The 25,881-nt window shown below is 36.1% G+C and overlaps 1 long non-coding RNA gene across 1 annotated transcript in view; it reads right to left on the minus strand.

Annotated features, from left to right (window-relative positions):
* The window catches only part of LOC146595078 (uncharacterized), a 149,771-nt gene extending 128,657 nt beyond the window's left edge, over window positions 1–21,114 (minus strand). The window contains exon 1 of the long non-coding RNA XR_014896021.1: window positions 21,013–21,114. This is a non-coding gene — a long non-coding RNA (uncharacterized LOC146595078). The remainder of the gene's footprint in view (window positions 1–21,012) is intronic.
* Window positions 21,115–25,881: the final 4,767 nt, after the last annotated feature.

Consider the following 25,881-nt stretch of genomic DNA (forward strand, 5'->3'; position numbering starts at 1 on the left):
TCTTGTCTGCAGTGTTATTAAATAGGACGTATTTGAAAAGGACTCCATTTTTACATTCTGGAGAAAACACTATACATTTGGTATTGTGAAGTAGAACAATACCCCATTTAAGCTGTACTGCAGAAGGCAGAATAGTTCCATACCTTACCAGGCTTTGAGTTTTTAAAACATTCACAGCAGCAGTCACTATCAGAGATTAGCAGCAGCTTAAATAGACTGAAACTTGCAGCTTTTATTGAAACTAGTTCTGAAAATTTTAGCCTTTTAAAATTTATGAATACGCATTATTTGTTTGGTAGAGACACAGATAGCTCAAGAAAATTCCTATATTCAGATTTCAGTCTAACTAAGTGAACATGTATTTATTAATGACCTGTTAAGCATTGCCTAGAAATAATCCATAAAGACAATCTACAAAATTTCTCTTTTGTGCAAATAATCTATAGACCACAGATTGAAAATGGACTGCATTAGATATGATCAGTTATACCAAGAATGTTCATATTTGAGGATTTTGGTTCTGAAAGAGGAATTATGCTGGCATTTTTGAGCCAGAATAGAACAAAAATTGTTTGTGACTAAGAAWCCGGTATTATTGGGAAATTAAAAGTGGTCAGTAGAAAAAATTCAGTTTTAATATACTTATATACAGTCATGTCAAACCCACATGATATCCCTCTCCAGGAAAGGAACTAGATTACTGAAGGAATAAGTAAATATAACACATCCTGATTTTAATAGGGTGTCCTATATAACCCTTTCTTAAGAAAAGCAAGATGCTGCACAGTTTAACTCTTAGATGAGTGTACAAATGATTAATAACTGCATTTAGACAAATGCTGAGACATACCATTTGTGACCTCCCAGGGGTTTGCTCCATGTCTGACACAGTTCAGTGTATTCATTAACACCTTAGTGTAAAGGAAGTCAGAGTACATTGTAAAACTGTGGATGGTGCTAAGCATTTTGGAGGACAGGGTTAGAATTCTGAATTACTTCGACCACAGTAAATTGAAGATATAGTCTGAAATCAGTAAGATGAAATTCGRTAAAGACAGGTACAAAGTATTATACTTAGGAAGGGAAAATAAATTCATAATTACAAAACTGGGGAATAACTGTCTGAGGCTGGAGCAGGCCACAGACTGACTATGGCTGACCGAAGTAACAGTTTGGGTTAAGAAAAGAAGACAAATGTAACTTAGGAATGTAATTATGGGACATTCATACAGAGCACCAGTGAGATAATTATTGCACTTTACTAGGCTGTAGGAAGCGTCATCCAAAATACCTGTTTTTCACATTAGGAGAAATGCACATAAATTAGAAAGGTTCCAGAGGATAGCAACAAAAATTACAAGGATTTTAGAAAACATTACTTATCATGAAAGGTTAAAATAATTGGATTTGCTTCAACCAGAAGAGGGAGTATGGAGGGGGACATGATAAATGTCTTCAAAAATGTAAAAGGTTATTATAAAGATGGTGATCAATTGTTTTCTATGAAACTGAACCTTAGACAAGAAGAAATTGGCTTAATTTCCAGCAAAGAAGATTTAAGTTAGACATTAGGAGAACTACAGTAACTGTAAAAAACAGTAGAACACTAAAACAACTTATCAGAGGAGTGTGGAAAATCCCCTTCATTGAAAGTTTTTAAGAACAAATCGAAGAAATCCTCATTAGAAATGGTCTAGAGTTACTGGCTTTTTCATTAGATTGGAAGACAGACTCAGATATATTAACTGAATTTCAGGTTTGATTTTCTACAGTTCTTTGCAGGCTAGAAGTCTATGCTATTTAAAAAGACTAGAACAACAATTTGCAATAGGCAGATTATGCAAATACTATAAAACAAATCCAGTCGCCARGATCAGCATCACTGCATTGCTCAGCTACAGGTCTGACTCTTTTATCTACCTACACACCATACTTGTTTTTTTGTTTCTTTTTTTGACAAAATATACCAAATTTCTCACATGTACTTTATACCAATAAATCTAGCGAAGACACTGGAGTTACAAGTGACGTAAACCTGTCTAAGTGAGGAAGGACTGAGATCCACTCTCTTGAAATAGGCTCTGTAAGTATTCATTTTAAATTCACAAACCTTTTCATCTTATCTTAAAAAGCCTATTTTTCTATTAATGTGTGAACAGATTAGAAACAGTGCTGCTGATCACAAACAAATGCAAGATATAATCCACTTCTCTACAAGCAGGAGGTAACAGAGTACATTTCTTAATCAAACTACTGAAAATACCAACAACTTGTGAACAGAAATTGTAGAAAAGGTCAGCACGTTTGCCTTTCCTTTTCCTAGCCCCGTCTTACTATTACGTATCTTGCCTCATTTATTTCAATGATTCTGTTTGACTTAATGGTAAACAGGTCAACATTTTTGTGTGACAAATGCACAGAATGGAATTTCACCTCCATTGTAGCGGATGACAGCACTCTTACCAACTTCACAAAGGTTTCACTAACAATCTTCTAGATTTGTGGGTACACAGCAGTCCAGACTCCAAATTAGCATTTTTATCCATGCTTTGATCTATATGTATTGCAGAGTGTTTGCCTGGGGAAAGAAAAATCCACAGTCTAGCAACACTTTTGTCATGAGTGTACTGTGTAATTTATTTTAGATTGCCTAGAAGTGACAACCCATATAAAGCATATCAAACTGAGAACTCCTGCTTACCTCAAATGACAAAACACAAGTAGTTCCTTTAGATGGGGCTGAGGTGCCCCACACTGACCTGTCTCACCAATTCTTTTCTTTCTATTGTGCTGCTAAGATACGTTACTATTTCATTCGTCTTTCTGCAAGCCTTAGAAAAATGAACAAGGTAGGGGAGTCTAAATGCAAGTGTTCTGGCAAATACTTAATTTTCATTTACATGACAGGGCAGTTGGGAAAAATAAGTTGCTATAACTTATAAACCGGGAGTTAATATGGTCAGCCAGCCATGCAGAGTTATGGGTAATGACAGGCATCAGTACCCAACGATGAAAAGGAAAAAGCTGTTCATCTGTTTTTATTTATACTGTATACAAGAAGGAAATGAAGAGTATGATTCCTGAAAGGTTTCGCTCTTTGTCTAGCAAGACACAAATCAGCTCTCTAAAGCTTACAGATTGTTGGTAAGAAAAGTACAAGCAAAACAATAAAATACTGAGATTCTAATACTTTTTTAAGCCTACCAGAAACAATATAGTTGAATAAAAGATGGATGTTACCAACTATGTAACATTAGACACATTGAAAAAAGACTTTTAGTCCAAACCATATGGAGAGAAATAGAGTGAAATCTGAATCTCTGGAAAATATATTCTTTATAAACTCTAGAATCTATATTTTCCAGTGGTCCAGATTCCACTCACAGACACTCACAGACAAATCTACTAAGACATCTACTGTTTTAAAAGGAAAACAAAACAAATTCTTCTCTGAATATGATTAGCATTTGTATTGATACTACTTGAGAAAAAATCTGGTTCGTAATTTTTGTGGCCTTTCCTTACTAGCATTAGTATTCTTCATAAAGTCTAAATACTAGCAGCTACACATAAGTACTGTGATATTTCTTCACTATTATGACGGACAGTTTCCAAACTGAGCATCCAGAGGTGAAGAGGTTGGTAAATTTTTCATGCATAGGATTATGTCTAGAAATGTTAAGAACTCCACATGATATTAGAAAGAAAGAAAAAAGACTAAATCTTGTTTTGTCTTGGTCTTCTCTCCTCTTTTACAAAAACTCAGAAGCCGGTATCAAGAATGAGTTATTTCTTGCAGGCAAATGAAATATGAAATCATGAATATTTGAAAAACCTTCCTAAACAAAAAAGAAAACTATCACCAGCATGGCAGCTCACATGCATGGGAAGTCAAGGGGAAATACGCTCTGCAATTGCACATTCTTTGTTATCACTTTGAGAAAGTTACTAAATCACACTGGTTCTGGACAGAAAGAGAGGAAACCATGAGCTGCTGTAACTCTGAGCCATCATGGACAAATATCACACCTTTAATAATATCACATCGTTTAACAACAGCAATAGCAGATCAAGACAGCTGTATAAAATCCTACAAGGGGCTCTGCAAAAGCAGTGTCAGCTACTAAGGTAGCTTTTCAACGTACATCACTTACGCTGGATTGCATAACAAGGCTAATTCATGTATTTGCAAGATAAAAATATTTCTAATATAGTAATATTAAGGAAGATTCAGGAACTCAGACGAGCATATTCATAGAACCTGTGCTAACTCTGTCTTTAAATACTTAAACAGATACAGCATCCTATCCAAAATACCAAGTTGAACAGAAAAAGTTCATCAAGTGATACAGGGAAAATATGAAAATACAAGAGAAAATATGCCAAAACTCTAAGGGCAAAATCAAATTCACAAAGAGGAAAAAAACACAATACAAAAGAAGACCTATTGATACTGCAGAGAAAAAATATGATAATAGAAAATGCCCTGCATATGAGGTCATAAGCAATAATGGTAGCAAGAGAAAACATTATGTCAAAGGTTGTACATGAAAAAAAAAAAGTACAAAGGGACCATATCAAGGAAGTATGCAATGATTCAGGGGACRAGATTTTGCATGTCTAACATTAATGCAGAACAAAAATAAATATGTGGTTTATAAAGCTCAGGCTAGCATCAGCTTCAAGGGCAGACACAGAAACAACCAGCAAACTGAATGCAACTAGCCAGTAGAGCATCAGAGACTATGCTGACCTATAAAGATTTACTTAGCTTTTTGCAAGTAACAAAAAAGGCAAAATTGTACTAACCTAAACCAAATTCAAATTGCATTGGTGAACAACTACAATGCTACAAGGATTATGCAAATTATAAGCAGAATACAAACTAAAAGTATAAAATCCAAGGTACAGATAATAAAAATACAAGAAACATTGCTAACAGCTGAAACAACTGAACTTACAGATCTGGAGAAATAATTAATAAAATACATGATTAAGTAAAACAAAATAATCCAGAGCAGGCAATTCTCTGTAGTATCCCTATAGCAAAACTGCCCAAAATTACCAAGCTGTATTTGAAAGACTGAGATGTCTTCCAAGAGTTACACCTGGAAATAAATAAAACAATTCAACCGGTACAACACCTGTCTTGCAGAACACCCATTCAATTAAAGCAAACAAACAAACCAAATAGTGGGAGCAATATAGCAAACAAACAAACAAAAAAAAAATCACAGCACTGCTAAATAAATATCAAGAAAGTCATTGAGAATACTAGGCAAGCTGTAAATCTGCAAAGACCCAAGCAGTCTGAACACAGTATTGAGCCCAGTTAATTACTAAATACTTACCTCTGCAGAAACCTGTTTGATTTAACAAAATCTACTATACTTTAAAGATGAGTACTAGCAGAATTAGGGGAACAGCATCCTCCCTGCATACCAGCAGAGACAGAGCTTGCAGCCGGCAAGCAGCAAAAGACCATCAGTTCTGCTGGCCAGATCTAACAGTGGAACTACTTGATTGATGGCATTCTGCTGTATGGAAGAAAGACTTGAAGAYGGAGAAGAAACCACAGCACAAGCAGTAGCAGGTCCTTAACACAACCTCATGTGTTTATAAGAATGAGCCATGAAAACAAACAAGCAGCTTCCTAGTACTTCCTAGACTAGCAAGAGCTATGAGCCCTTCCCAAACAATGGGCAAGAACTTATGGACCAATCTATAGAGATCAGATCAGTTTGATGGCTAGTAAGATTCATAAATCATAAGAAAATAATCCCTTCCACTGTCTCAGTTGTTTGTCTTCAAGACTTTTGCTAGACAAACACTCAGTATACATTTGGCTATCTTTTGCATTACTCAGCATTAACTTATTAAAATACATATCAAAGACATAGTGACAGTATATGGAGGAGTATCAGAAAAAAGAAAGCCTGAAGCAGTTACTGTTTTGAATTAAGGTCATTATTTCAAATGGTGCAACAGGAAATGGCATGCATGAAAACTTTAACCTGCATGCTAAGGATGGAGAATCTCTGGAGCAGAAAACGACATAACTGCCAGGGCTTTGAAGGCATTCCCACTCTCTCCCTCCCGGGCATTTGGCTGCCATGGCTCTAGACCAGCCTCAGTAGTGCAGCTGACTGGTTTGTAAGAGAAGCCTCAGCTTATTTAGCTCAGGAGCAGCATTTTAGCTCAGGCTCTCACCCCTGGTTTCTGCCTGAGTTATCCTGCAGCCATGTATGTGCCTGCCCATGTACAAGCCTGATCCAAACCCACACCCTGACCCACTGATTCGACTTCCTTGTCACTTCTCTATGGACTTATCTCTGGTAATCTCAACTCTTGGAGGAACCTGGTTACTGTCACAGGACCTGCTCTGCTCCCCTTGCTCAAGTACTCTGAGACTGTCCCCTTAGTGGTGGAATCCCTGCCCCAGCCTGCCTTGCTGTCATGATCAACTTCAAGCTCACCTTCCCTTGTAGAGCAGTTCCTGCCCTTGCAGGAAGAGTCACCAGGATAATACTATCATGGGAATACTGCTAAGAACACCCAAACCCTCCATTTTATGTTACTGAAGCTGCAAGGCTAAGGTTTAGAAATACACATGTCCAGAAATAAATCAACTTCTATTTGGCTGCCCTCTTGTCCTGAGCAGAGCAGGACTACAAGATCACGAAAAAAACAGCTACAGAAATCTCAGGAAGCACTGTTTGTACCAATCCTACGGCAGGTTCAAGACAAGGTTTGGAAGTAATCCAGAAATGCGCTATACACAAAGATTTACATGTGCTAACATCCATCACTCCGCTTAAATTGCCAAGAACTGTAAGAGTAGCCCCACCTGCTATTTGACAGCATCAGAATTACTAAGATTATTTGGATATAAAAATTTCTTGAATTGAATTGAAAACAAAGTCTCTCTCAGGAATACATTGATCTAGAACAAAATTTTGTATCCAGAAGGCTAAAGGTTCTGGATTAAGATTAATAACAATATTTGAGATCTGGTGGATGGATGTGATGCTTATGAAAAACTGTAAGCCAAGCATCAAAAAGAAACAATGACTTGTATAGCATCAGGACCTAGACTGAAACAGGAATAGGTTTTTCCACAATAAACCACATAAAGTACTTCATTATTACAGACAAGTCAGACTTTTATAAAGCAGATGAACTGACAGACTGACAGACATGATTGTAGTGACAGTCATAGGCAAAGCAGTATGGTATGTCAGCAACTTGATGGCAGAACTGGGTTTACATCAGTGCAGTGAGTTCCTGCAATTTTCTTGGGAATGAAAACTGAGATTCATCATATTATCACCACTTCCATAATCAGTCAGTCAAAAAGCAAAGCTGAACCAGCATTTCAGTTTCAAAGCTCCTAATAGATCTGCTAAAAAAAATGACAATAACCCATGGAAAGTCATTCTTAAGTGGAGAGACAGTCCCATAGAAAGCACAGTAAATATTCTGACCTCAAGATACACGTGCACAGTAATGCCTGTAGTGTTACTAGAACTACTAAGAGTTGAAGGATAACACATCAAAAGCAGGAAAAGCTACGTTAGGGTCAAAGTCTATTATGACAACCTAAAAATATCTTAAAGTACAGCTGATATCATGTTTGATCAAACTATTCCTTATTCACAGTGTTGGGGCAGATGGATACTGCATTCCCCCAGAAGAGACACATTCACTCAACAGCAACACAGAAACTGACAACAGCTGAGTGCTCCCACTACGCCCTCTGAGAGAAAGAAAAAGAGGAAGCTCAGGAGGTGTTTTCTGCTTGTGAAGTAGATACTTCCCCATAGTAGGTAAACCCTTTACTCCTCCTCAGCCCTTTTCTGCTGGGCTGCTTTAAGCAGTTGCATGTTGGTTATGGTGGCACACATCTCCTTAGCAAAATGTTTTGGATTGCATTAACAGGTACCTTACAATCACAGAGATGCACTGAGGTACTGCGCTTGGAAGTTCTGTATTTCTTTTTCAGAACCAGATGCTTAGAGTATTTGCAGGACTGCACATATTTGCATCTGTAGTTAGGTAGGAGTAAAGCACTTCAAAATGAAATAATTGAAGGAGGCACTGAAATGCACAAAGATAAAGATAAAGCCAACAGGACTGTGAGAGATAATAGTTATCTGTAGTAGTAAACATAAAGTGAGAACAATTCCTGACTTGTGATAACATTTAATGTCAGGAAATAAATCAAATGAAGAGAATACAGTTGAAAGATGGAAAACACATGCACAGCTAGACAGAAATAAAGAAAATATAAAGAGCCTTTCGTTATCTTCACCCTGTAATTGAGATAGTGCTTGTCTTTAATGATATACCCTTAGAGAGGTTCCTGCACTTAGCTGCAAGGCTGTAACAATGGCTCAATAACATCTAAGTTTATGGATATACCTGATTAGCACAGGTCTACATTAGGCACTACTGAAGCCTGTTGTTTGCCAAGTCACACTGAAGAAGCTGAACTTACGTTTGTGTGCCCTGCAACTCAAAACATTCAGCTGTAAACATGTATATCAGTTATTGATTCAATTCTTTTTTCATAACAAATGATAAATTTCTTAATGTTGTCAAAGTCTGATGCGTAAAGTAGTTTTACTTGAATAAATTCAGACGTACTTGCTAAGTGTAACCTAACTTCATCTGCGGTCATCTTTATGACACAGGACTCAAAGCACAGTGTCATTCTCTGAAGATAAGCCAAATATACTGGATTTGTGTTCTCCAGATACTACATCCAGGGCAACTTCTCTGCAAGATATTATTGCAAAAGAGATTCATGTTTTCAAGGCCTAAACTGCACATGCCCAAGTAAAATAAAAAAAGGTAACAATGAAGCAGAGATGCCATTTGACAAGTGATGGCAGTCTTCTTGCTTTAGGAATGCCATCTTTATTCCAGGTGGTATTGGTAATCTATTCCAATCCCCAGCAGTTCTTTGTGTTCCTTACAGGAATAATACCCAAAAGAAAAAAAGATGTTGAAAGAGCTAATATACTAGAACTTTAGAGAAGTTCATCCACGTTCATCTTGGTTCCCTTAAAACTTTGGCATTGCTTTGTACAACATTTTCTTAACTTGTAGAGTCACTTTACATAGGAAAAGAATATAGGGGGAGGGAAAAATAGAATGAAAACTTTAGCCTTAACTTAAGTGTGAGTATTTCGTGGCCTGACTAAAAGGATGTTTAAGGTGAGTCTCCATTGCAATCTGCCTTGTATCTGGTATCATTAAATAATTACTTGGCTAATGGAATAGGTATTAAATTTGCAGTTAACACTGGGGTGGAAGGGATTCAAAATCTGCTAGAGGGCAGGAATAGCATTCAAAATGGTATTCTCACATTGGAAAAATGCTCCAAAGTGCAACTGATAAGGGATGAGAGCAAATCTCTACACAGACGCAGGAGTAATCAAGTCACACTAGATAGGAAACAGCTAGCTGAACAAAAGTTCTGCAGAAAATCTGAGGTCTTTAATGGATCATAATCTGCAGTGAGTCAATAATCTCATGTTACAAAAAAGCATGCCATAGTAGGATGCATAAGAGGAGTACAGGGCTGTATGACATAAATGATGCTCTTTCTGCTTTTTTCAGTAGTGCTACGATTTAGCTAAAGTACTGCATTGAGCACTGGGTGGCAGTACGGCAAGAACCAAAGCAGAACAAGAAGAATAATTAGAAATACAGAAGAAATGATCTTTCAGGAAAATTGAATTAATTGGGATACTTTAGCCTAAAGAAGAGAAGGGTAAGGTAGAATATGATAATGAATATGATATATGATAACATATATCATAATACATGATAACAGCCTTCATATATAAAAATCAGCTGCAGAGAAGAACAAGAGAATGATTTGTTAAGTGTATCCATGAAAGATAAAACAAGAAGTAATGGGCTCAAATTACACCAAATGAACACGTTAGACCTCAGAAAAGCTTTTTAACAGTAAGAACAGTGAAACAATGACAGAATCAATTGCCAAAGGATAGTATAAACTTCCACCTTTGGATATATAAATACAAAAACAAGTTGGCCAAGCATTGATCAAGAATAACAAAGAAAGAGTGAAAGACAGGGAAGTAAGTAACTTCTTGAGTCCTTTCCAGCCCTAAWTTTCTATTTTTTTGTACTTCTCAGTTACTAAGTTTCCATAATTCATGCAAAACACAGTTCTCTAGTATTCTGTTCTCTGTGTTAAGCCTTTCTCTTCGCATTCAAAAAATACAATGAATTTCTATGACACTGACAAAGCACAATGAACTTGTCATGAATAGTATAGTGAGGGAATAACATATAGAGAGGGAATTTTCACATTTTCCTGTAAGCAGGGTTTAAACTTTAAAACTAATTCTTAGAAAACCTAACAGTGTCCCCATCACTACTGCTGCTTTTGAAATCAAAAGGCAAAACTTAATTTCTCTTGATGGCACTTTTTTAACTTCTGTTTTTACAGCAGAGATGTACAGTCACGTAATATACATTTTAAAAGTCAGGTTGGCAAAGAAAGAGATGCAGGAAAAATGTCTTAAGCATGGATACTACTCTACAAGACCATAAAAGACATAAAACCATATGCAAACACAACTTTGGCACTATTTGAAAATTATTTTAGTGCCCTTACAATAAATAATTTCACTGTGAACGAGACACTTTGGAAACTCCCAGCTTTAGATACTTAAATATGTTTAAAATCTAATTAAGTAAGACTCTGCCCAATACTGTCAAAATTCTTTGAGGTGGGCTAAATTTACTTATGTTCTGGTAGCTCTCCTTTTATTCACAGATACAGAAGGAAACATTTTTTAAACATTTTTTCCACTATGTTTTCATGTGCCTCCCACGTATGTTTTCGAAAATGTCAAGTAATTCATTCAGTTTAGATTAAGCAATAGTAGAATAGCAGCTAATCTCATCAGCTTTTCTATTACAAGTATTTTCTGAAGAACCCATGGAAATCATAGTCCTTTGAAAATTCCTGTCTATTTATTTGCTTTCTGATGAGATGGACAGCTACCCTGAATTGTGAAAACGTGTATTAGTCCTTTATTCACTAGTAAAATGTTACTAACACTTTTTAATTTAGTGTCTCCAGTAAGCATTTCATTCAAATTTAGCAAGCCAGATACTGCTTTTTAATTAAATATGATTGTTAAAAGAGAACTTACTGAGAATTTAAAAGATAAATCTAATAGTCATTTAATTAGTTCAAAATTACATAAGCAAGAAATGCCTAATCTCATTCTTAGTAGCACATGGACTTTGTAAGGATTTTGTAGATACTTAATTAACAGTTATCAAAATAGCCTACAGCAAGACAGGTTTCTATTAATTGTTAAAATAGTGATAATTAATAAGCTTGTTAAATGATAATACACTTGGGACAATCAACTCACTCAGTTTCTAACTATTCCAGTATAATTCCCTAATGTCTCTATCAATATGTTATAATGCCAGCTTGTCCAAAAGTAACCAGTGACTGTGGGTAGTTTAATTTTCAAGGTTCATAAAGAGGCATCATATTCAGAAGTAGCTGTTTAGCTCCTATTAAAGGTTCCTTGTCCTATTCATATCTGAAAATTCTGATCACAATAGTTTAAATTTTATGGAGGGAGGAAGACCTTCTCAGTTAATTTTTGTTTGCAAACCTGAACTGCTCACCTTCAATAAGCAAGTCACTTAAAAAAAAAAAAAAAAAAAAAATCAAACCTTACTATAAAATCTTTCCTGTGGCTGTTCTTTCCTTGCTTACTACTGCAAGGAAGGCATTGGGAAGTTTACTTTTTTAGCATGAAGAAATCCTTATGAAGTCTAGAGAGGCTATACTAGTGCTATGTTTAATGCTTCAAGACAGCTTTATTCTTCTTCACTAAGACCATTTACAGTTTCTCCTGAGGTTGTGTTACCTAGAATACCTTTTGTCTGGTAGAAGTTTCAGGAATATAAGGGCAAGGTTTAACTCTTAATTTTCTAGCACTGACAATGCAGTAACTAAGGCTGTGGTTATCACCTATGGAAGAAAAATATACTGATGATGGTACGTAATTGCGAGACCAGATTTCTAAGCCAGTGAAAGAACAGGCCACTGAATCTCCAAATTCCCTTACTAAATTTTCTACCAAGTATCATAAAATGCTGCTTAGAGGCAATAAAAAAAGATTTGTTAATGCAAGGAATAGCAGTAGAGCAACATCATTATTTTTATAAAGAAAACAAAACACTGCTTTTTTAGAGTTCAAAAATTGCGTAACTACCAATACTATCACGAGGTTCTTAGAAGCACTTGTAAAGGAGAATGTCTACAGATTTTTTCCATTCACTCAGAAAAGGAGAGAAGATTGCTTTACACTCTAAAAAAATAATGTTAGGACTCTCTTCAGTTCATGAATCAATGGAATCATACTGCTAAAAAATGTCTGGGAGTGAAACAATGGACCTACGTATCCTTTTACTGTGTGGATTGACTTCAAAATATGTTTCCTCCAGAATGCCCTTTTGACCCTAACTGCGAGAAATTATTTCAATCCACATAAATCTGGAAAAGTGTATTTTTCCTGCATTTTAAATATCTTCATTTTGGAGCTTTTTTGTTTATTAAATTTGGTAGACTAGAAAGTGTACACTAACCCATGGCCCCCAGCCAGAGGAGGCTAAATTAATTACAGGCTTTAGAACTCTTAATATTATACATTACACTGTGTGATTTATACATTACACAACATGATTAATCAAGAGTTAAAACTACTGTTGCTATTGTTAACTATATAGCAACTGTCGCCAATAGCGTTTTCCTGCCTGTAAGGGAAATGACAGTATCTCTTATTATACCCAATATAACTGCAAAAACTGAACACACCTTTCAGCAGCCAGTTCCTTCATGGCATCTGACAAGAAAGTTACTCCAAATTAACATCAGGTTAGAAACAATTTCAGGTTGATACATTCCATCACTAATAGATGGATACCTTGCAAGTTAAATGACAAATAGCAGAGATTGGTACTATCTTTGCATTGGTACTAAGTTTGCATTGTTTGTATCTGAGCTTGAATTATACAGTGTACTTGGAAAACTAATCTTGCTGTTTCAGAGCACAACAAAGCTGCTTTTCGTGGCAATGCATGTGACAATCTCTATTCAGATTGCATACTGATGTGTATATATTGCTTTAAATGGCATTTATTATTTCACAAGAAGCATGGGAGTCAGTGATGTGGTAATTCATTTAATTTGTTTAACCTATTTAATACACTGGAGGGATTGTGGAAGTACTTGTCAGTCCATTAGCTGTGACAGTTCTAGGGGCTGTTTCATCTGCATTTAAGTCCATTACTTCCCTAAATGTTTGTTAAAATTGAATATCTCATTTATTAAGTAAAAGTAACAATGATGCATTTCTTTACTTCGTTGTCTGAGATAGAAATTGAGATGTGATCAGTCATCAGTGAATGACAAAGAAAGCAAGCATTACCACAAGTAACACTGGGAAGGAAACAGAAATGTTCTTCTATAAATAATGCAAGAATAAAAATGAACTATCATCATTATGGACAGAAGTCTTCTATAGACAACTCTGATCATAAAGAGAGAAACAAGTGCATCCAGTACTAACTGTGGTAACTGTAGTTACGGTAGTGATAAAAGGTATGTTTGTTGGTGGAGAAGGAAAAAATACAAGGAACAAAATGTGGCTTAAGCTTTTATTTCCTGGCTTTTGAGGTTTGACATCAAGAATGTTATAGACAGAAGGTTTACATATTTCATTTAGTAATATTTTGGGGAATCCATTTCATAGCTTTTCAAGTGCTTTAACATCTTTAATATTTTGTGACAACAGGAGTAACAACATACGTGAAATAGTTTCTGAAGTTTTGCTACAGAGAGGCAACTTCTGACAGAGAAAATTATATCTGAGTAGAAAGTATAGTTGCTGATGGAGAACATTTTACCTGCAGAGAAACATAGATACTGCCAGAACAGATTTTATCTGCCTGCGAACAGAAAGATTTTACCTGGTAGTGAAATGCAACCACTGACAGAGAAGATTTCATTCATCAGCAGTTGAACTTCTGTGGCACATAAACTTTTTCTGTCAGACATTGCACAATTTTTTCTCCATTGTAGGATAAAATCTAGGAAAACATTTGCTGATGAAGCTTGTATGGCTTTGTGCAATGGGAGAGACTTCATCAGTTCACTACCTGCTGGGGTATAAACTTTCACCAGCTGAGAATCTGGCCCAGTTATACACTACACGCACTAATGAATCACTGCATCTCAGAGCAGAAGCCAAAACAATAATACACTCCAGAGAAGTAACCTTATTATGCAAAATATCATAATATCAACAATGTAATGACTTCATTTTTTTAGAGTAGTCATGTGGAAAAAAGGATGCTTAATTGTTATTGCCATAGGCTGGAGAACCAAGATGATTGGCATGCAAAGAAGGGAACTAAAAGCCCCAAAGCAGCCTTAACTTAAATGTGTCTGGTTTTGTTTGTTTTTCAGCCTTGGGTTACCTCCCACACCAGCAACATAATTTGCATCTCCAAATCTTTTGTGAAGTGAACGTGCGAGTGAAGCCCTACTTGTGCAGACAAGAGGACTGCATGCATCCACTAATCCAGTTGGAGCACAACTGTTCATTCATATACRGAAAACAGGCAGGCAGCTGTCATGGTAGTATATGTGGCAAAGACTGAACAAATGTCACGTGATGTTAATTTAGCTAGAGATATTGATCTGTAACAAAGATCTTTGTTTTTCTAAACACATATATTGCATTTAATTTCATAACTATATGGATTGCAGGCAGCTTTCTACCTTCTTACAACTGCTAAGCAACCCACTCTCATGCTTTAGTGTTAAGAAAACACACAACTGTGAAGGCAACCACAAATCTCTCAAACTGTAAAATACACACACAAAAGACATTCCTCACTATTCTAGGTTTCAAATTCTTTTCACGTAGGCTATTGAAAGAGATGAAAATGGATAAACGTGTAGCCACCAATGGCGTCCGCCTCTCACTTTATAGAGAGCTACTATTTCATTAAGTTTGAAGTTTTTGAAATAATATAATCATAATGAAAGAAAGGAAATAAAATTCTCGGAAAGTTCTCAAAGGAGTATTAAAAGATGAGATTTGAATAAGACTGATCAAATGTTGGAATGGAAGATGCAGATAGGTCATAAGCCTTTGCTTTTTTGATTGCCCATATTGTCTCGAAACTGTTCAGCAGAACAAAGAGTTTTGTGGATGAAAGACTGGTGTGAAGAAACATGAATGTCAACTTGAGTTCTGAAAGACAGTCTGCTAATGAAATATTCTAAAAGTCATTTTCAAGGTAGTAGAAAGTTCTCACTGATGTGCACCAATGCTTCTGATAAAAAGCATCAAATAGTTAGGCAAGTATTGGCTTTTAGGTCTGAGAAAATAAAGCAAGGCTTTTATGACTTCAAATATTGCAGAAAGGTATTTAGTTTCTTATATTTGCAGAGGATTAAAAACCTTAATTAGTATGTTTGTTTGGAATCTAGTTTTGGCATACAAAACAATACAATTCTGAATCAGTTCATTTTCAAGTTAACAAAAACAAGTTAATATCTAGTACCAAGTGAGTGAACTGAAAATAAACAGAGAGATTCTAAATGCATTTTTTAGTTCTAGGAAAAAAATGCACTATTACTTGCCCAGTAAGTATAATCAGTATAATTTGAGACGGAAGAGTAAATAGTACATTTGGTTGTTCTTAGTAGTAGACTTCTGAATCCAACACTGTGTGGTATTAAGTAGCTTCTTCATAATAGGAGTCCATAAGAGAAAAATATCTAAAAGCATTAAACATTTTTTCATACTTCTAGGTAGGCACATCTAATTAAATTTTGGAATATAAAAGCTTCTGAAGTAATACTGCCAATTTCCATCTTCTACTGGGATTCTCTTGAGCACTTGAAGTACCTTGTAAAAGACTATCTTTGATTTCCGTTAAGGCTAGATTTTAAAAGTACTGAAGTTTATACAGAGGAGGCCTAATTTATATTGAGTACCCTTTGATTTTATCTTGGAATACTTTCACATTAAAATTTGGCTTTAAGTCTGTAACCTTGGTGTGAGGACGAACAGCTGGACAGAAACAGCAGATTCGTGGAAGACACTAAGTAACAGAAGAGGGATCTAGGTAAAGTTTTTGCTTTTAGCACAAAATATTGACACAAGCAGCTACCTAAACCCCAGGAGTGACTTTTAGGAAGTTCCTCATATTTGTCTCAGGGAGAGCCCAGTTATTGCAGTGTTTACATGGCTAAGGCACCTCCATACTCAGCCATGCCTGCTCCTAAATAGGGTTCAGAAACAAGGTACTCTTTGATGTAAGTCATCTGAGGCACTTGAGCCTGATGGCAGATTCAGAGTATGCAGACCATAAACCAGCAGGAAAAAGTACACTATAAAATTAAATTGCAATGATCATTGCCTTGTCAAATACAGCCAAAGGAGGGGTGCTTCATACTAAAGCCAATAATTAACACACACTGCAGGAAGTGGAAGAGCTTCTGTCTGAGTGGCTGAAATCCTACATTTATTACCTCCCAGAAAAACCTCGTGCCCGAGCTAAAGGCTACTTAAAAGCAGGGGAAGGTCACCCCTACCCATCTTGTTTAAGCCATTTCACAGTGTAGGGAAGAAATCAAGTTTCAAGTATCAGGAAGGAAGCACAGAAAGTACGATTCTTAAATAAAGGTAAAGAAGGTGAGATGTGTAACTCCACTGCTGTCCCTCAGCATATCCCACTGGTTAACTCTGAATAGCTGCGCAGTCARTACCCTGCCTCTTGCCACGCACCATGTAGGATCCTGGTCATCTGAGAAAGGGCTCTGCGATCCACACTGGTAGCCTGATTTTTAGATAATTGTGTTTAAGAGATTTGTGTTTAAGATTTCAAATCAGAACCATTATTATTTTGCTTCTATTTTGAGAAGTTCATAAATATATAACATATTTTCTTGTTTGAGTCGTAACATCAGCTCTTACTCCTACTGTCACTATTTTCCATTAGATTATGGTAGGACATACGTTCTTTGTTCCAAAACAATACAGTCAGGTTTTAAAAAGATAATACATTTTGTACGCTAATGGAATAAAAAGTCTGTACTTGCTTTTAACATGCATTCCTTTGGAAACAGGAAATGACTAGTTGTTACTGGCTGTTTTCCCTTATGATTTAAAAGAAGAACTGTGGGAAAGCTTTGCTGAATGGCCTTTGATTTTCTGTCAATGCAGTTTTGCCAGAATTTTAACCTAGGTCCCATAAGTGAAAGTAAAACATTAATCTGCTCAGTCAGCCAGTCCCTGGATAAACCTTGGAAACAGAAAAAGTGTTTACAACAAAGATATCATAACCCTTTGAATACTTAAAAGAATGATAACAAAGCAAATAGGTCTCTATTTAAAACTAGTTAAGATGCAATACTATTGTTCTGAATCCACATGAACAAATGAAAGCCAAAGACAAGTTATATCTTATATTTTAAAGTTATTTAGCCTTTTGCTTTAAATCAGCCCCAAATGAAATGTTTAACTCTCTTTAAATGTGTGACACCATCCATCACAATTTTATAGTTAGACACATAATAATGTATAATCTTGGCTTGCTGTCCACTTGTAAAAATGGGAATAGACTTCGAGAAATAAGCAATTTCCCAACAGAAAATTGGAAATTCTGCCAACCAATTCCAGGTGACCTGCCATCAATCAGTGTTAAATTCTCCCAAGCTATTGCTGAAGGGTATTGCCATTACTGACGGGCTTCACCTGGTGACTAATGGTATATAACAAATACATTCAAAAACTATAGAAATCCTAATCATCTGTAATTGTCAGTTAACTTCCAACAAAGACCTTCTCAGGCAATTCAGAAAGRAAGTGAGGTACTATAACCTCCAAACTACTCATTTCTATTATAATAGTTTAAAAAAACAGAATCACTTGATGCCATGAAACTAAATTAAATCAGATTGCAGAACACTTATTTGTGGCAGAATGATTTAATGTAGATCTTTTTTGCCATATGCACAGAATATGTGCTAATGTGACAATTACTCTAAACCTAGAAATCAAACTCAAGCTACTGGTAAAGCTTTGTGTGATTAATAATTATGATTAATGTTTGAAGTATGCTGCTGCAGGGTAACAGTTTCCTTGATTTGCCTGAATATATACTTAGAACTAAATATTCAAGTGCTTTGGTTACCCACATACAGCCAGCATAGTTATGAATTTACAGATGAGAAACATGCTACAGATACGAAATCTTGACTCTGTTGAACCAATATCAACCAGAGAAATCATGATGGATCTGTTACATGGAATCTTCAAGACGAGGAAACAGGGTTTTCACTGTTGTCAAAAACAGAATCCATCAAGATTTCAAGCTGCTTATGAAGTACAGAAACTTTAACTCCCACTGAACTTTAAAGTTAAAAAAAAAAAAAAAAAAAAAAAGCAGTGGACAGTACTGCTGGGCTTCCTCCAATGAAAGGGGATCAGATCAGGAAGTCTCTTGTCCCCATAACAGCCCTACTGAACTCACTAATCCTGACCTTGCAGGAAACTATAGAAACTGCAGTTTATAGAGGCTTTAACATTTCTGTGGGACAATCACAGGCATAAAGAAAAGCATGTATATGAGTATTAGCAGGACCCAAATTTATAAACCTCCAACAACAAGGGTAATTAATCATTTGTTAAAAAAGGAAAAGATAAAGGAACAGTACCAGAAAAGGTCTGTTTCTCTGTAAATAAATCTACTTAATGCTATGCTAGAATAATAACAGTAAGTTTCTAGAGTAGACACTACAACATGTTAAATCATAGAGAAAAGCTGTATTGTAGTTCTAATGTCCACAGGATACTAGGCCACTCCTGAAAATAAAACAACAAAAAATAAAGTGTAAATATTTTATATGCATTCAGAATCCACTTTGTCCAAAAATATGAAAGCTGATGAAGGGAGAAATGTAGATACAAGCAGAAAAAAAAAACCAGTTATTAAATCACTGAAAATGTTCAGAGTAAGAAGCTTCTTCATGTCCTTCATGCAATGGTACAGAAAAAATATAGACAGAAGATGTCTCTACATTAAGTCAGACACCTGGATTTTCCATGTGATGTGTACAACAGTGTGGAGATTTCTTCCATGGGGTACTGCTGTTTTAGGAGTTCTGGTTTTGTTTGTAACTCCTTATGTGTATCCTCCTTCATATCCCTTCACCAGATAACAATGATAATAGCTGAATGCTTGTTTTCCAGAATTATTGATAAGAACAAAAATACTCTCTCAAGCAAAGCAAGATCCTTTTACTTTCAAATGATGTCATCTGACTCATTTAGTCAGGATTTGCTTCCTTTTGAGCAGGTTAAGTGCAGAAAAGTAAATTTTCATAAGAGCAGTCAATTTCTCAGTGCAAGACTTGCTATGACAGATCGCAAAGTTAGCATGCACTTGCTTTTCTGCTGAATAAAAAAAGCATTCCATTCAGAGACCTCAGTGTCTATCTAAATTCCAGTGAGGGAAATACTAAGAGTAGATATTGGTTACGCATTTGGACTGAGACCAAGAAATGCTGAGGTCTTCATTCCCAAAGTCAGGAGATGTTTATCATTTCATAAAATCCTGTGAATAATCAGATCATCTTTGCAGTGTTCATAAACTTTCTCACTGCATCTCTCTGTCAAAGGTGTTACTTACAGCCATTTTACTGATAAAGTATAAAATAAGGAAGTGCTAAGTGGAAAAAGAATCAGTTTCCAGGAGTGGGTTTAAGTCCTTGTCGTACTGAGAAACGGTATGTTCCCATTCTCTCCATAGCTTACTGAGCTCTCTGACTGCTTAACATCATTTGTAAAAGAAATCAGCTTAGATTTTCAATGTAGAGACTTAAAATATCCTTAAATACTTAATGACAGATTGAAAGATTTAAGAATAAAAGTAGGAATATATTGAACAAAATAGCATCTAAGATATTAATTTAATTACCAAGTCTCTCTAAGGGTAACAGATCTGCGGTAGCATGGACTTATTTCTCTCTTCCTTTTTAGGAACAGAGAAGCAGCAAGTGACAAGATCTTCTATTATTCTCTAAACCTGTCAGTGAACAGTGTATTGCCATATTGCATAGAACAATTCTTCAAGTTTGGTATCTATCTTGTCTCAAGACATGTTTTCTAAGAGTACAGTCAGGAACGGAACTCAGTTTGAAAGACTTCAAACTGAATATATATTAGACTAAAAAAAAGATTTTCATTTGAAATCGCATTTTCTAAGATAATTGCTCTTCTTAAAATTATCTAGAGACAATCTAAGAATTACTTTAACTTGACAAGTTAAACTCTAGTCCATCAAATACTGACCGAATGGTTCCCAATGCACAGAAAAGAAGCTTTAAATATTTTCTGTCTGTTGAGTATCTACCCATAACTTATATTGGTATTCACTGAGTCACTGATGCATCCAAATAATTTTTTTTGTAAAATCTGGACTTTGATTATTTGGACTATTTTAAAACAAATTACATGCAAGTACTTCTCCCACTACTGTTATAAATATATATATATATATATATTTATTAATACATTTCAACATGTTGTAGTTCTCTGAACTCTCAAATTCTGACCAAAAGAGTTCCGTAAGAAAAAAAAATGAATTCTCAGCCAACATAATTACGTAAGTTCCACTGACACCACAGCAATAAAGAGTGCAAAACAGCTGATTTTTAAATGGTTTAAAAGAGATTAGAGCTGTAAGTAACACATCAGTATGTGACGGCATATAGATAACCTTAAAAAAAGGTCTTCTTATGCAAATAAATTCAGGGAAACCACTCAGACATATGTATCCCACTGAGCAGGAATAAAAATAGGCCTATACATTCTGACTTCTGAAAGAAGAAATAAGTAGATACATAACACAGAGCATTCCTACCTTATTAAGGAGAGTTGCCTTAGAAATCCAAAGACACAGCATTGCTTGTGACGAATACTAATTAGAATTGTTCAAGCCTGGAGGTGCATGTCCATTTCAAGCTTTCTGAACCTCTCACAAAGCCTAGCAGGTTTTTCAGGCCTGTCTCATATTGTTCACACATTGTGTACTAGCATCGCCATCTGTGACACTTCACAGCTGTGACACATTGGTAGGAGAGAATAAGCGTTACAGTTCACAAAGAAATATGTGTCATGGATGGTTTACAAAAATAAGCATATATAAAAACTATAGGAAACTGGTCTCCTTACCCCTGTAGTCTGGGGACAAGAGCATTCTATCTGACAGAACTCATACTAAGTTATTATGGAAATTACAGGCATACATTATATCATTATGCAGAATTATGCCATTTCTGTAACATCACAGACATTCCCGATAAATCTTAGAATATAATAAAGAGTTTAACTGAAATATTTTCTGAGACTATTACACTATTAGGGAAACCTGAATTTCCTGAAGACGTAAATTCTGACACTCATACTCACGCTAAGTAGAACCTGACTGTCTGAGTTGTCTTACTGACTTTAATAGTCCTATTCATTAAAGATTTTTTTCAAACGATCTGTGGATCTGTAAGCAAAACTCCACTTCAACACATGATGACTATTTTCCAAATCCTTCCTCAACAGACAATGCCCCATCAAAGGTAAAAGATACAACATTGCTAAGGTGCATATAAGCAATTTTGTGTCTTAAATACAAAAACTGAAGTGCAGACACACACTTTGCAAGGAAGACCCTCTTCCTTGACAAATGCAGCAGCAGGAAATGCTGAAATAGTTTGGACAAATGCTATAGATCTCTAAGGACCTTTGAGAATTAGAAAGCTATTAAATGAAGCTTTGCCCTTTTTCTTTTCTTTTACAATGGATATCGCTCTTCAGAAGATGATAGATGCTGATCTCATACATATGTTAAGCAACTCAACTACGTCCTTGTGAGTAAACTGAAATGCCATCGAAAGCAGAWAGCCTGCTGTTCCCTGGTCTACTAGTTCTGCAGTAAATTTCAAGCCATTCAAACCAAAACGCCTATCATTCTTTTCTCACAAACACACTTCTGTAATTCAGGAAAATTTCAAATATCACAAAATGCTTGAATGTATACATTTTCTGAAGTGTACCACATATACAGTGCTTGGAAACTTCTGTGTTTTCATGGAACCACAGAATCAGTAAGGTTGGAAGGGACCTCTGGAGATCATCTAGTCAACCTCCCTGCTCAAGCAGGGTCACCTAGAGCATGGTAGACAGGGTTGACACCCTCCCTTCAGGTACTTGTACACACTGATAAGATCCCCCCTCAGTCTTCTCTGTCCAAGGCTAAGCAGGCCCAGCTCTCACAGCCTTTTCTCATAGGGCAGATGCTCCAGCTCTCTGATCATCTTCATAGCCCTACGCTGCACTCTCTCCAGTAGCTCCATGTCTCTCTTGGACTGGGGAGCCCAGAACTGGACACAGTACTCGAGATGAGGCCTCCCCAGGGCTGAGTAGAGGGGCAGGATCACCTCCCTCGACCTGCTGGCAACAGTCTTCCTAATGCAGCCCAGGAGACCATTGGCTTTCTTGGCCACAAGGTCACATTGCTGACTCATGGTCAACCTGTCATCCACCAGCACTCTCAGAGCTGCAGAGCTGCTCTCCAGAAGGTCAGCCCCCAGCTTGTACTGGTGCCTAGGGTTATTTCTCCCTAGGTGCAAGACTCTGCACTTGCCCTTGTTGAACCTCATGAGTTACTTTAACCTGCTAAATCCAGACTAGATTATGTGAAGTCATCTCATTTCTTTCAAAGACTACTGACCCTTTTCCATTGTGAGAAAACCATCAGTGGGCTGCACATGTGGCACCTTTGAGTTTCTGAACAATCAATCACAATTACATTCAATCAGAAATAAAGAGGGGGAGTCTACAGTAGCTGTTATGAAGGGTAGCTAAGAGTGTTTTTTACCAGGGACAACCCAATTTGGAAAAACTTGTAGTAAAGGACATATAGTCCTGATGGGAGAAGAAACAGAGAAGGAAGTCAAGGCAGCATACATGGAACAGCATACAAGTTAATTGTGTAATCTGGTGAGACTTAAACAAGAGTTTTTGGAGATACTCAAGACATGAAAAGAGTAGAAATGTAGAATCTGTTCGCTAACCCATAACAGCATGGCTTGTTCCATAACAGCCTCTATCGCAGTCTTTCACTTAGTCACTCTTTATTCTCCCTGAGTAGGAGCTGTAGAATACTTTGTAAAAGCGCACTTTTGTAAGTCCAGAAAAAAAAAAAAATCTATGAAGCAAGATGATGATGAAGAATCTCCTTCAGAAGAAGGAATTAAACTTACCTCACACTCCATGCAACCATCAAGCTCATGACTGAGCAACACATTGTAGAGTTGAATATAATAAGGCTGCTATGTAATGTCACATTGCCAAAAGCACTGAATTTAAAGGAAAAAAAAAAAGAAAGAGGTTCCTTCTGATAACATAACTCTTCCCCTCTACTACGAAAAGGCACAGAGGAAAACTAGGAAATATATTAAACCACATCTCTTGCAATTCATGCTAATTAGCCAGTTTTTTAGTCAGAATATATGCAATGGAACAATCAAATTGAGATTCTTTAGAAGTTATCATAAGTCATGTATATGAATTGCATTTGTTATAAACTGGTCTTTCTTCATTGGAAGTTAACACAATTCTGGAGAGCAAAATGATGGATATTTGATTGCTAAAATACTATTTTTATAAGTGACCATTAATTAATTCTTAGCTGTGATTTCATTAGTTAACTGAAATTTTTTAGTTAGATTCTTTAGGATTTCATCCTAACTTCTAAATTGTTAATGTCTGAGGTGGTCTGTTGAGTCTGACTGCTTATTCATAATCCCCAATTTTGGGCATCCTTGATTATCCCAAAATTATCCCAAAATTAGGCAGACATAAGTGCAAAGACAAATTAGGCCTTAGATATCTGCTTTCATGGGCTTATATGGCTAAAACACTTGGAGGTTTACCTTAAGAATAACCATACAACACGGAATAGAAATCATTTGCTTGGTAGATTGCAATAAAACTGAAGTAAGCAAGAGTAAATATGAGAAATTCTGTGGATGACTTAGGAGATGACCCCACTTGCAAGAGTCATTTTCTTGTGCAGAAATCATTTTCTCATTTGCAGTTTATGTCTGGCCATTTTTCTTCTCCTTTATTTGAAAACTGAAACCTCATAGTCGGTTTTTTTATCCTGCATTTTTAGAAAAAAAAATGAAAATATGCAACTYATGCTCCAGTGAAGAGAGAAGTTGGTTATCCTGATCTTTTATACCTAAGGTACATACTTGATTCCTCACAGATGCTGTCTTCATATACCACGGCCTCTTGGTGCAGCTACAAAAGAGCTTGTAACTGGTTCATTTCCCATTCTGTATGGGGTAAGAAGATATAGTTTGTTCTGTTTCTTAATAAGCACCAGGCTGTGGATTGTGAAAGGCAAGTGTTGATATGAAATTTTTGAGAGTTCTCATAATGATCTTCTAATCGGGCACTTACTAATTTTGCTTTGCAGCTTCGAAAATGTCTTTCATTCACCTTCTAGGAGCTATATGTCAGGCAATTATTCTTTACCAGATTTCAAAGTCCAAGCAAATTAAATGGGTGCTGTTCTTAAAGCAATAGTGCCCTCAAAGTATCATTACTGTTAAGAAACAGTAAATCTGAAAGCACAAAGGCTTCCATTGTCTATGAATACAGGTGTAACGCCTATTAATGTTATTGACAATCATGTATACATTTAGAGGTATAAAGTAGAGTTTCTCTGGATGAATAACATAGCTAAACATAATTCTGACGGAAAAGCATTTAAAATGAGAAATGAGTTTAGTTTTCAGAACAATGAGACTTCTGAATTAATGAWATTCAAAGTATTATGGCCTTTAATGATATTAGTTTCAAATGTGCCCAGATACTAGCTAGTTTGGTCAGGAATAGACCTCTAGTGAAGAACAGTAAACTCGCAACAGTTGGCAACAGTAAGCATTAGACTTCCTTTGCATCACTACTGGATAAATATTCTTGTGCAGTAGAGCAAATCTCCATGTTTGCTAAATTGTAGTCTTAGATTGCTTCTCACTGAAATAAAAAAAATAAATGGCTGATTTTCGTATCAGTTATCATTCAAAAAACTTACAATCACTTGCAGCCAGTTGGAACCACTGTCCGAGACACAGGCCAAATGCAAGTCTGCAGAGGGGGGTTAAAATATGAATGCACAGAAGCCTGGGGAATTACATGATGACACTCTACTTTTAGGAAGAAAATCCAGATCCCACAGAGAAACCCACAGTAAAGCGCTAGAAATAAGCAGATGTAGTAGGCCCCAAGAAAGATGTGAAGACAAATTGCTTCTGAAGAGGTGTGGACTCAGCCAAGACAGCATTTTCTGCTGTTCGATTCCCACTGAGTTAGATAAAACTTGGATTCTGTGCATACTGTATCCAGAAAAAAAACTAGCTCACCAATAACCAAAAGCAATAATAGCACTTTTGATTTCTTTTTTGTTTTTGGTAAGTTGGTACATTTTCAAAGTGTTGCAACGGAAACTGGGCACAGAAATGCTTTCAAACAGAACAGATTCTTCAGACAGACTTTTTGAGACCTCTGAATTAGAAATTACTCTCCAAAGTATCTTTTCTAGCACTATCTTTCCACTTAAAGGAAAATCAAAAGAAAATGATGTCCAGGTTTATGTGAGAGATTGTAGAATTCCTAGGCTGGTTACTGATAAAACAGAACTATGGTAACAGAAAGCTGTTAGCAG

This window comes from Rhea americana, unplaced genomic scaffold, assembly GCF_003343005.1.
Source record: "Rhea americana isolate MKP2758 unplaced genomic scaffold, rheAme1 scaffold_24, whole genome shotgun sequence".
Classification (NCBI taxonomy): Eukaryota; Metazoa; Chordata; class Aves; order Rheiformes; family Rheidae; genus Rhea; species Rhea americana.